Below are 10,643 nucleotides of genomic sequence, written 5' to 3' on the forward strand. Positions count from 1 at the left end.
TTTTGGAGCTTGTTATTGGTCTGTTCAGGGAATCAGTTTCTTCCTAACTTAGTCTTGGAAGGATATATGTGTCCAGGAATTTATCCATCTCTTCTAGGTTTTCTAGATTCTGTATGTAAAGATGATCATAGTAATTTCTGATGGTTGATTTTATTTCTTTGGGGTCACTAGTAATATTCCCTTCATCATTTCTAATGTGTTTGTTTGAATCTTCTCTCTTGTATTCTTTATTAAACTAGCTATTTTATTAACTTTTTCAAAAAAATGAACTGCTGGATTCATTGGTCTTTTGAGTGGTTTTCGTGACTCGATTTTTTTCAATTCATCTCTAATCTTTCTTATTTCTTGTCTTCTGCTAGCCTTAGGGTTGATTTATTGTTGCTTCTCTAATTCGTTCAGTTGTGAAATTATGTTGTTAATGTGAGACATTTTTAACTTTTTGATGTGGTCATTTAGTGCTATGAATTTCTCTCTTAACACTGCCTTAGCTGTGTCCCAGAGATTGTGGTATGTTTTATCTTTGTTCTCGTTATTTTCAAAAAATTTCTCAATTTCTGGCTTAATTTCATTATATGCCCAAAAGTCATTCAGGAGCATGTTGTTTAGTTTCCATGTAATTTCATGGTTTTGAGCTATTTTTATACTCCTGACTTCTATTTTTATTGTGATGTGGTCTGAGAGTATGTTTGGCAGGATTTTGGTTCTTTTGCATTTGTTAAGGTTGTTTTATGTCCAATTATGTGATTGATTTAGAGTATGTGCCATTGTGATGATGAGAAGAATATATATTCTGTTGTTTTGGAGTGGAGAGTTCTGCAAAGGTCTATCAGACCCATTTGGTCCAATGTTGAGTTTAGGTCCTGAATATCTTTGCTATTTTTCTGCCTTGATGGTCTAATACTGTCAGTGGAGTGTTGAAGTCTCCCAATATTATTGTGTGGGAGTCTCTGTCTCTTCATAGGTCTCTAAGAACCTGCTTTATGAGTATAGATGCTCCTGCATTGTGTGCATATATATTTAGAATAGCTAGGTCTTCCTGTTGAATTAACCATTTACCATTATGTAATGTCCTTCTTTGTCTTTTTAAATCTTTGTTGGATTGAAATCTATTTTTTTCTGAAGTTAGGATTGCAATCCTTTCTTTATTCTGTTTTTCATTTGCTTGGTAGATTTTCCTCCATCCTTTTATTTTGAGCCCATGAGTGTCATTAAGTGTGAGATGGGTGCCTTGAAGATAGCATATCATTGGTTCTTGCTTTTTTATCCAGCTTGCCACTCTGTTCCTTTTAAGTGGTGCATTTAGCCTTTTTACAGTCATGGTTAGTGTTGATATGTATGGATTTGATATTAGTCATTTGATATTAGCACATACAGTCATTGTGCTATTAGCTGGTTATTACGTTGACTTGTTTGTGTGGTTGCTTTAACAGTGACACTGGTCTGTGTGGTTAAGTATGTTTTTGTATTAGTTGGTAGCAGTCTTTGCTTTCTATATTTAGTGTTCCTTTCAAGATCTCTTTGTAAGGCAGGTCTAGTGATAATGAATTTCTTCAACATTCGCTTATTTGAAAAGGATCTTATTTATACTTCACTTAGGAAGCTTAATTTGGCTGGGTATGAAATGCTTAGTTGAATATATTTTTTTCTTTAAGAGTGTAGAAGCCCCTAATCTCTTCTGGCTTGTGGGGTTTTAGCTGAAAGGTCTGCTGTTAGCCTGATGGGGTTCCCTTATGGGTTACCTGCCCTTTCTCTCTAGCTGCCTTTAACATTTTTTCTTTCTTTCATTTTGACCTTGGAAAATCTGATGATTATGTGTCTTGGGGATGATCTTCTTGTGTAGAATCTTGCAGGAGTTCTCTGTATTTCCTGAGTTTGAGTATTGGCCTCTCTAGCAAAGCTGGGAAACTTTTTAGGGATGATATCCTGAAATATGTTTTCTAAGTTGTTTGCTTTCTCCCCCTCCTTCAGGGATGCCAACAATTCATAGATTTGGCTTCTTTACATAATCCCATACTTCTTGGAGGTTTTGCTCATTTCTTTTTATTCACAGTGTTTTTCTTTATTTTTGTCTGACTATCTTATTTCAGAGAACTAGTCTTCAAGTTCTGATATTTTTTCCTCAGCTTGATTTATTCTGCTGTTAACACTTGTAATTGCGTTGTGAAATTCTTGCGTTGTGTTACTCAGCTTTGTCAGACCTCTTAGGTTCTTTTTTATACTGGCTCTCTTGTCCTTCAGCTCCAGTATCACTTTATTGTGATTCTTATTTTCCTTGAATTGGGTTTTGCTGTTCTCCTGAATCTCAATGATCTTTGTGTGTGTCCAGAAATTACATTTCTGTCATTCCAGCCAGTTCAGCCTGGTTAAAAAGTCTTGTTGGAGAACTGGTGTGGTTGTTCGGAGAACATACAACCATTTTAGTTATGGGAGTTCTCACATTGGTTCTTTCTCATCTGTCTGTGTGGGTGTTCCTTTAACTGCAGCATACGTTGAGTATAGTCAATAGACTTCTTTTCTGGATGTTTTCACCAGGCCAAGGCTTTGTGCAGGGTCTTTATTAGAAGCTGCCTTCTTCTCTCTAGTTTCGGAGGGGCTTATGTTAGTGAGGTATTTTTGGTGTTGAAGCTTTGAGGGTGGGATCCAGCAGGTGGCACTTGGGCTTATTTGTCAGCTAATAGACTCTTACTCAGTAGTTTGGCTCCCCTATATTTCCTCAGGTTGCAGCCAGGTTCCCTCTCAGTGCTCTGGAAGTGTAGGTTCCTCTCCACCTTGAGTGCTGGCTGTAGATTGCAACTTGGCATTCCTGGGCTGCCTGCAGCAGCTCTGGGGCTATCTCAGTGTTTATGTTTTTACCCCAACTTGGAGGCAGCAGAGGAAGGGATCTTAGTAGTGGTTGTGGCTGACTGTCATTTGCTTGTTTCCTGGGGGTTCCATCAAAGAAATGCAGTTCAGCAATTGCTCAGTGCAATCAACCCAGGATGGAGGGTTTGTGCTGTGGGCCCAAGCCAGGAGTTCCCTATCTGGTGACAAGCAGTGGAGTGTGAGACCCATAAGAGATAGGCTGACCACCTCTCCTTGGGTCGACTATAGCTTGTTGAAGGTGTAGATAAAGTACTTAAGGCATTTGCTCCTTTGTTATTCTGAGGGTGGCAAGGGCAGTTCCGCTGCAGAGGCAGTGGCAGAGAGGCTTTCAGTTGCTCCTGGAGGGCCTGTCCAGGGAGTTGCCAAGTTGCCACTTACTCAATAGCTCTGGGGGGCGGTGACTGGAGACCCAGGCCTGGAGGACCTGCCTGGTGAGGAGATACGGGAATGTGCACCCACATAACAGTCTGACCGATTTTCCTTAGAACTGCTGTGGTATGCTTGGGGCCCACTCCAGTCAGTCACCTCAGATTTTCCAGCACCTGGTGGTATCACCAGTAAAGACTGTGAAACAGCAAAGTTGGCAGCCTGCCCCTCCCTCTGGAAACTTTGTCTCAGGGAGGTATGGACTTGTTGCCAGCCCTGTAGGAGGTGGCTAGAAACCTCAAGGTCCTGCCAAGTTAGGAGGAACAGGATTGAGGGTCCATTTAAAAAGGAGAGTGTTTTTGTAAAGCATCTATGCTGTGCTTGGGATCCACTTCAGCCCCCAGTCACTTCAGACACTCTGAAGCCCAAAGGCTGGAATGGCTGTTACACAAACAGCAAGGCTGGTGTCGCCCCCTCCCTCTGGGAGCTCTAGCCCAGGGAGGTTATAAATCTCTGTTGGCCTGAGAACACCGACAGGGGTTGCTGCTGACTGACTCCAGTTGGGAGGTTCTACCCACTTAAGAGGAACAGGACCGGGACCCACTTAAAGAAGCAGTCTGGCCGCGTTTTGGTAGACCAGCTGTGTTGTGCTGACAGATCCGTTCCACCTCCAGCTGGCTTGGACTGAAACAGTGTTCGATAGCTAAAACAGCTAAGTTGCCCCAACAGCAAAGATGGTGGCCCTCCCCTCCCTCTGGGAGTGCTGTCACAGAAGAAATTCAAATCTCTGTTGGCTGGGGAAGGTCCTAATTGCGAGGTCCTGCAGAGTGAGGAGTGAGATCAGGGACCCAGTTAAGGAAGCAGTCTGGCCACCTGTTGGTAGAGCAGCTGTGCTGTGTTGGGGGATCCCTTCTGCCCCCAGTTTGATTGGACACTCTAGAGCCCAAAGGCTGGAACAGCTAAGTCTTGATAATTTTTAAAGCATGTACTTTTCACACATGTATGTTTACATATAAAAATCTTATATTGGTTGCTTCTAGGAGGTAGAGAAGAAAATGGAATTAATGGGGAGTAGCAGTGAGTGGCCAAATAAAATTTTAACCTCTTTTATAATGTCCTATTTTTTTTAAAAAAAAGGAGACTGTATTCTTCTATTAATTTGTATAATTAATTTTCAAACTTACTATAAAAATATAATGCTGAGTGCACACGCATACACATACTCTTTTACTTAGTACCATACAATTGTTCTCATAATTTAGAGTTCATTCTTATAATAAAATTAATAGATACTATTCATTTGTCACCTACCACATGCTAGGAAGTGTACCAGGAGCTCTATACATATCTCATTAATTCTATTATTGATCCTGGATGTTAAGTGTTATTATAGTGTCATAAGCAGGGGAAAAAATCTTCATAGAGGCCAAGCACCTGACCCAATATAAGGCAGGGACTTCGTTGTAGAATCAGGATTCAAACTTACTTTTGTAAGGCTCTAACGCACGTGTGATGCCCACAGCCCAGTGCTTATTTTATGTCACAGGCTGCCACAAGCTGACTCCTTTTATTGGCTGATATGAAGATAAAGAGTAAATCAGCACTTCTGCATGAAGCCTTCCTCAAAGTTATCTTTCTTTGGGCCTTATGTTATAAAGTCAGAGTGGTAATGTATGGTCCCAGTGCTCCTTGCATTTCGGCATTTACAGTCAACTCAGCTAGTCTAAGGGTTTGTAAGTATGGCTCCCAGAGACTGGGAAAGTAGCCCAATCTGCAGCATTAAGAATGTTCCCAGACCAGGATGTACCAACCTGGAGAGAGTGAGGGTGATGAATAAGGCTTTTGTTTATGCCTGAGCAAGCTGTGTATTATGCATTACATATCACAGAGACTGATGAGATGTGCCTGGCTTTCATATGGTGGCCTCTGGAATGTATCCTTCTGAAGCTGTGTGTAGAACTATGCTGGGCTGATGCCTACAAAGCTGGGGCTGGAGACATGTAGTTGTGCTTCTGGAAAGTCACTCAACATTATCATCTGCAACTTTGAAAACCCTATAGAGAGGTATTGGGGGTGGGTCCAAAGGTTGCATCTCTCTGAGATAATGCAACTCTCTCTTTCTAGCAGGATGCCAATTTGTGGAGGGTTCTAGTTACAGTGCATTGCAATTGATTGGTGTCTCTGGAATTGGGCAGTGCACAGCCTGAGCAGCCATTGATGGTGATACTACTGTTGTGTATCTTGACTATGCTGACTTTTTTGGTGGCCTCTGAAAAATAAGCCTTGTTTGATTGGTCCTAGAGGTACATACATCTGGTCTTTTAAAAACCTGCACCATCTATTAACATGGGCCAGTGCAGTGGCTGTGCACATTTTCTTCTAGGCATTGGCCTTTGTTTTGATGGATGCTCTGGTTATTCATTGTGAAAGCACATTTGTCAAGTCAACTCCTTATGTTTCCAACATAGCTGTTTGCATTTTCTGTCAAATATGTGCAACCTTTCAGCATTTCATCATTAAAATCCTTCTGAGGGTATCAATCTGTCATATAGACAATAATCCATTTACCAATATAACTCATTATTTTATATATTCTCTCCTTCTATCCAGTTGTAATGCTTTTATCATATACTTCTGTCATAATCATGCAAACTAAATGCTGCAAACCACATGATTAGCTCAAATTTTAAAAGTACCAAAGAATCATAGTGCGGGAGGGGTTTTGGGAGAGAGGTCTTTTTGATCCCTGGATAACATCAGAGCCCGTTTTGTTTAGTTGTAGTTTCATTATGTAGAAAGCATTTTTCTTATGCTGTTGGCAAGTTGTATCTTAGATCCATCAGGCAAATCATGGCTAAGTAGTGTTCAATACTGTAAATTGATGCATAAGCGACAGGAAATAGGAGCTTATCATGCAAGAATGCAGTCATCATAATGAACCACTCCTGACTGGAAAGTCAGAAAATATTGATATTCTAGAAATTTTCTTGAAGATGGTGATTTCTAATTCATTGATTTTCTTTTTTCCTAGTGTGAGTTGTAGACACTCAAAAAGTTTGCCTTTTAAAAATGTTAATAAGAAGGCCGGGCATGGTGGTGGCTCATGCCTGTATTCCCAGCACTCTGGGAGGCCGAGGCAGGTGGATCACCTGAGGTTGGGAGTTCAATACCAGCCTGGCCAACATGGAGAAACCCCATCTCTACTAAAAATTCAAAATTAACCGGGCATGGTGGTGCATGCCTATAATTCCAGCTACTCGGGTGGCTGAGGCAGAAGAATCGCTTGAACCCTGCAAGCAGAGGTTGCAGTGAGCCGAGATCATGGCATTGTACTCCAGCCTAGGCAACAAGAGCAAAACTCTTTCTCAAAACAATAAATAAAATAAAATGTTAATAAGATAGAGTAAACCTTGCAGATGTTGAATAGCCCCAAGAATGAAGCGATTGCTTTAGTTGAAGGATACCTTCATCATGGATGACGCATGGCTTATGTCGGATAGAGTGAGCTTTCAGAGGAATGGCTGTGCACTGTGCCTAGAAGTCATAGATGAGATAGCAAAAATAGTGGCACTGTTGGTTTCACATGTCCCTTCCATGTGGCCTGTAGAAAACACTATTTACTGAAGTCTTTTTATGACTGTATCTTCTGATAATTGCATTATTCAGAGATCACAACCATAAGAGATTACAATCTAGAAAACCAGAAGACATACTTCACAAAACTTATAAGAATTTTGCATCCACAGAATTTTAAAATAAAGGCATTTTTCTCAGAATGCTTTTGGATGACAGACAACGGTGCAGGAACCACATATGAATAGCTAGCTATTGGAAAGCTTGGGAAATGACAAATTTGTGAAGATCTTTGCCTAGCTGTAACAATAAAGATGCAATTGACTGTTTGCTGTAGAAATGGATGCAGACAAAGCATCTTGTTCCCAGTGCTCTTTGGTTTCATCTCCTTAATTGGCCTTAGTGCCTTCTGACTGATCTGAGGGTGCCTGCCTGGCCTGACCAGATGCTGAAACATCTCATGCAAAAGGAACATTAATAGACTTCAAGTAAATTATTGAAAGAGAGGTGACAATTAAGGTGTCTTGTTTTTGGCTCCCTTTTTAGCTCCCAGGTCCTTAGATAACACCTAGGCAAAGGTAGTCGTTGCTATTTTGAGTCACTTCCACCTTGACCCCCAGTGAATGTGGAAACTATAGAAATCCAGACTCAAAAGCATGAATAATGAATCCCAAAGTTATTTTTTATAATACAAATACTTTGGAACACAGTAAATAATTAAAATTGTGTAGCCTCTTCATATCTCTTATTTCATTTAACCCTGGTGTCTTATGAGATAAATAAGTGCCACTTTATAGATGAGAAACCTGAAGTTCAAAAGAATTGTATAGTTTAAGCCCACGTCATCTGGCTTGGCATTTTTTATGTCAAAACCTGTACTATTTTTCACTGTGTCTTGTTGGATCTTACTGCTCAACATTTAGGTGACTTTTCTAAACTACTTTTTAAATTATCTTTCTTGAATAGATTAAATATTTTATTATCACAGTAATAAATATAAGATATTTTTCCTACTGTTTTTAAAAACTATTATTTAAAGTTGTAAATCAGGGTGCACTAAAATTTGAGTTTTCTAAATTGAGTTAAAATCAAATGAGAGATTTTGTTTTAAACTGACTTTCTATAATTCTGTCAACTGTGGGATAGGCTAAATTCCCAAAAGTCATTTTTATTTCCATTGAGATGGGTTATTTCTAAATATAAAAGAGGGAAGCAAAGGGGTAAGTTGTTAGGAAGATCAATAGCTGTCCAGCTGTCAAGCACCTACTGTAAGTCACAAATCATAGCTGAAGTTTACATATTCTATCACAAATCCTTGTAAGAATCTCATAAGACACCTTTTATTGACTTCATTTTACAGGTGATAAAACTGAAGTTCTGAGAGGTAAAAAGGTAAAGAGGGGTCCAGATTTCTTTTTTGCACTATAATTAGTGTGAATGGAAGGTGAAAAGAACACAGAACTCATTAACAAATACTAACCATAAAATTGTGTGTGTACTTCTCATTTGATATTTTGTTATCCTGAAAGATATGAAAACATGGGTTTTAGGACTTTATAAACCAATGAGAAGGGAGCCCCTTCCCTCTCATGCAACCTTCTTCCTAGTGCTAGGACAGTGAGGCTCAGCTACTTGTTTTGATGAAAGGAGAAGAGGAAAACATGTCATTGGAATATGGAGGCCCAATTCTGGCAGGTTCGTGTGGTACACACTTTTTCCACTTGAAAAAATAAATGGAGTTAGGAGCCAATTGCAGCCAACTTGGGGAAAGTACCTCTATTCCATACCATGCCATGATAGCTATAGAACAAAGATAAAGGGCATACAGCACACACATATTTGGTGTATTAGTACATTCTCACGTTGGTGAAAAGAAATAGCAGAGACTGGGTAATGTATAGAGTTTTCTATATATGTGATTGTATCATCAGCAAACAGTGACAGTATGGCTTTCTTTTAACCAGTTTTATACCCTTGATTTCTTTTTCTTGTGCGCTAGGGCTTCCATATTATGTTGAATAGAAGTGGGTAGAGTGGGCATCCTTGTTTTGTTTCAGATCTCAGGGAGAATGCTTTCAACTTTTCTCATATAGTATTATGTTGGCTGTGGGTCTGTCATGGATGGCTTTTATTATCTTAAGGTGTATGTCCCTTTTATGCTGATTTTGCTGAGGGTTTTACTCATACAGGGATGCCAGATTTTGTCAAAAGCTTTTTCTGAATCTATTGAGATGATCATGTGATTTTTAAGTCTGTTTATGTGGTGCATCACATTTATTGACTTGCATATGTTAAATCATTCCTGCATTTCTGGTATAAAACCCACTTGATCATGGTGAATTATCTTTTTGATATGCCATTGTATTCAGTTAACTAGTATTTTGTTAAGAATTTTTGCATCTATATTCATCAGGGATATTGGTTCCTAGTTTGTTTTGTTTTGTTTATTTGTTTGTTTTTGGTTATATCCTTTCCTGGTTTTGGTATTAGGGTGATACTGTCTTCAGAGATGATTTAGGGGGGATTTTTTCTTTCTCTATCTTGTGGAATAGTGTCAATAGGATTGGTACCAATTCGGTGGGTTTTTTTTTTTATGGAGGCCAAGTTATTATCTCTTTTTCTTTCTTTTTTTCCTTTTTTTAAAAATTATACTTTAAGTTCTAGGGTACACGTGCAGATCATGCAGGTTTGCTACATAGGTAGCAAACCACCAATTCGTTTTTGAATGTTTGATAGAATTCAGCTGTGCATCTGTCTAGTTCTGGACTTTTTTTGTTGGCAATTTATTTTATTACCATTTCAATCTTGCTGCTTGCTATTGATATGTTCAGTTTCTGTTTCTTCCTGGTTTAATCAAGGAGGGTTGTATATTTCCAGGAACTTATTCATCTCCCCTAGGTTTTCCAGTTATGTGTGTAAAGGTGTTCATAGTAGCCTTGAATATTTTTTTTTATATTTCTGTGGTGTTGGTTGTGATATTTCCAATTTTGCTTCTAATTGAGCTTTTTTGGATTCTCTCTCTTCTTGGTTAATCTCACTAATCATCTATCAATGTTATTTATCTTTTCAAAGAAACAGCTTTTTGTTTCACTTATCTTTTGTATTTTTTGTTTGTTTCAATTTCATTTAGTTCTGCTCTGATCTTTGTTATTTTTTTTCTTCTGCTGGATTTGGGTTTGGTTTGTTCTTGTTTCTCTATCTCCTTGAGGTTGACCTTAGATTGTCTATTTGTGCTCTTTCACTTTTTGATGTAGGCATTTAAGGCTGTGAACATTCCTCTTAGCGCTGCCTTTGCTGTGTCCCAGAGGTTTTGATAGGTTGTATCACTATTACTGTTCAGTTAAAAGAATTTTTAAATTTCCATCTTGATTTCACTGTTGACCCAATAGAATTTTGATTTCTCTTACATTTATTGAGACCTGTTTTGTGGCCTATAATATGGTCTGTCTTGGGGAATGCTCCATGTGCTGATGAATAGAATGTATATTCTGCAGTTGTTGGGTAGAACGTTCTGTAAATATCTGCTAAGTCCATTTGTTCTAAACTATAATTTAAGTCCATTTTTGTTGTTGTTGTTGTTGACTTACTGTCTTGATGACAAGTCTAGTGCTGTCAGTGGAGTATTGAAGTCCACTACCATCATTGTTACTGTCTATCTCATTTCTTATGTCTAATAGTGATTGTTTTATAAACTTGGGAGCTCCAATGTTAGGTGCATATATATTTAGGATTGTGTTATTTTTCTGTTGAACAAGTTCTTTTATCATTATATAATGTCCCTCTTTGCCTTTTTAAACTGCTGTTACTTTAAAGTTTGTTGGCTGATATAAGAATAGGTACTC

General features: G+C 38.7%; 1 long non-coding RNA gene across 1 annotated transcript; it reads right to left on the reverse strand.

The window, feature by feature from the left end:
• Nucleotides 1-6,469: 6,469 nt before the first annotated feature.
• LOC119472000 lies at nucleotides 6,470-10,354 on the reverse strand. Its single transcript, XR_005201103.1, has 3 exons — nucleotides 10,209-10,354; nucleotides 7,730-7,738; nucleotides 6,470-6,481 (listed from the first exon to the last, which is right to left on the reverse strand). It is a non-coding gene; the product is annotated as an uncharacterized LOC119472000 (long non-coding RNA).
• Between the last annotated feature and the right edge of the window lie 289 nt (nucleotides 10,355-10,643).

The sequence above is a fragment of the Cebus imitator genome, unplaced genomic scaffold (assembly GCF_001604975.1).
Source record: "Cebus imitator isolate Cc_AM_T3 unplaced genomic scaffold, Cebus_imitator-1.0 Scaffold81, whole genome shotgun sequence".
Lineage (NCBI taxonomy): Eukaryota > Metazoa > Chordata > Mammalia > Primates > Cebidae > Cebus > Cebus imitator.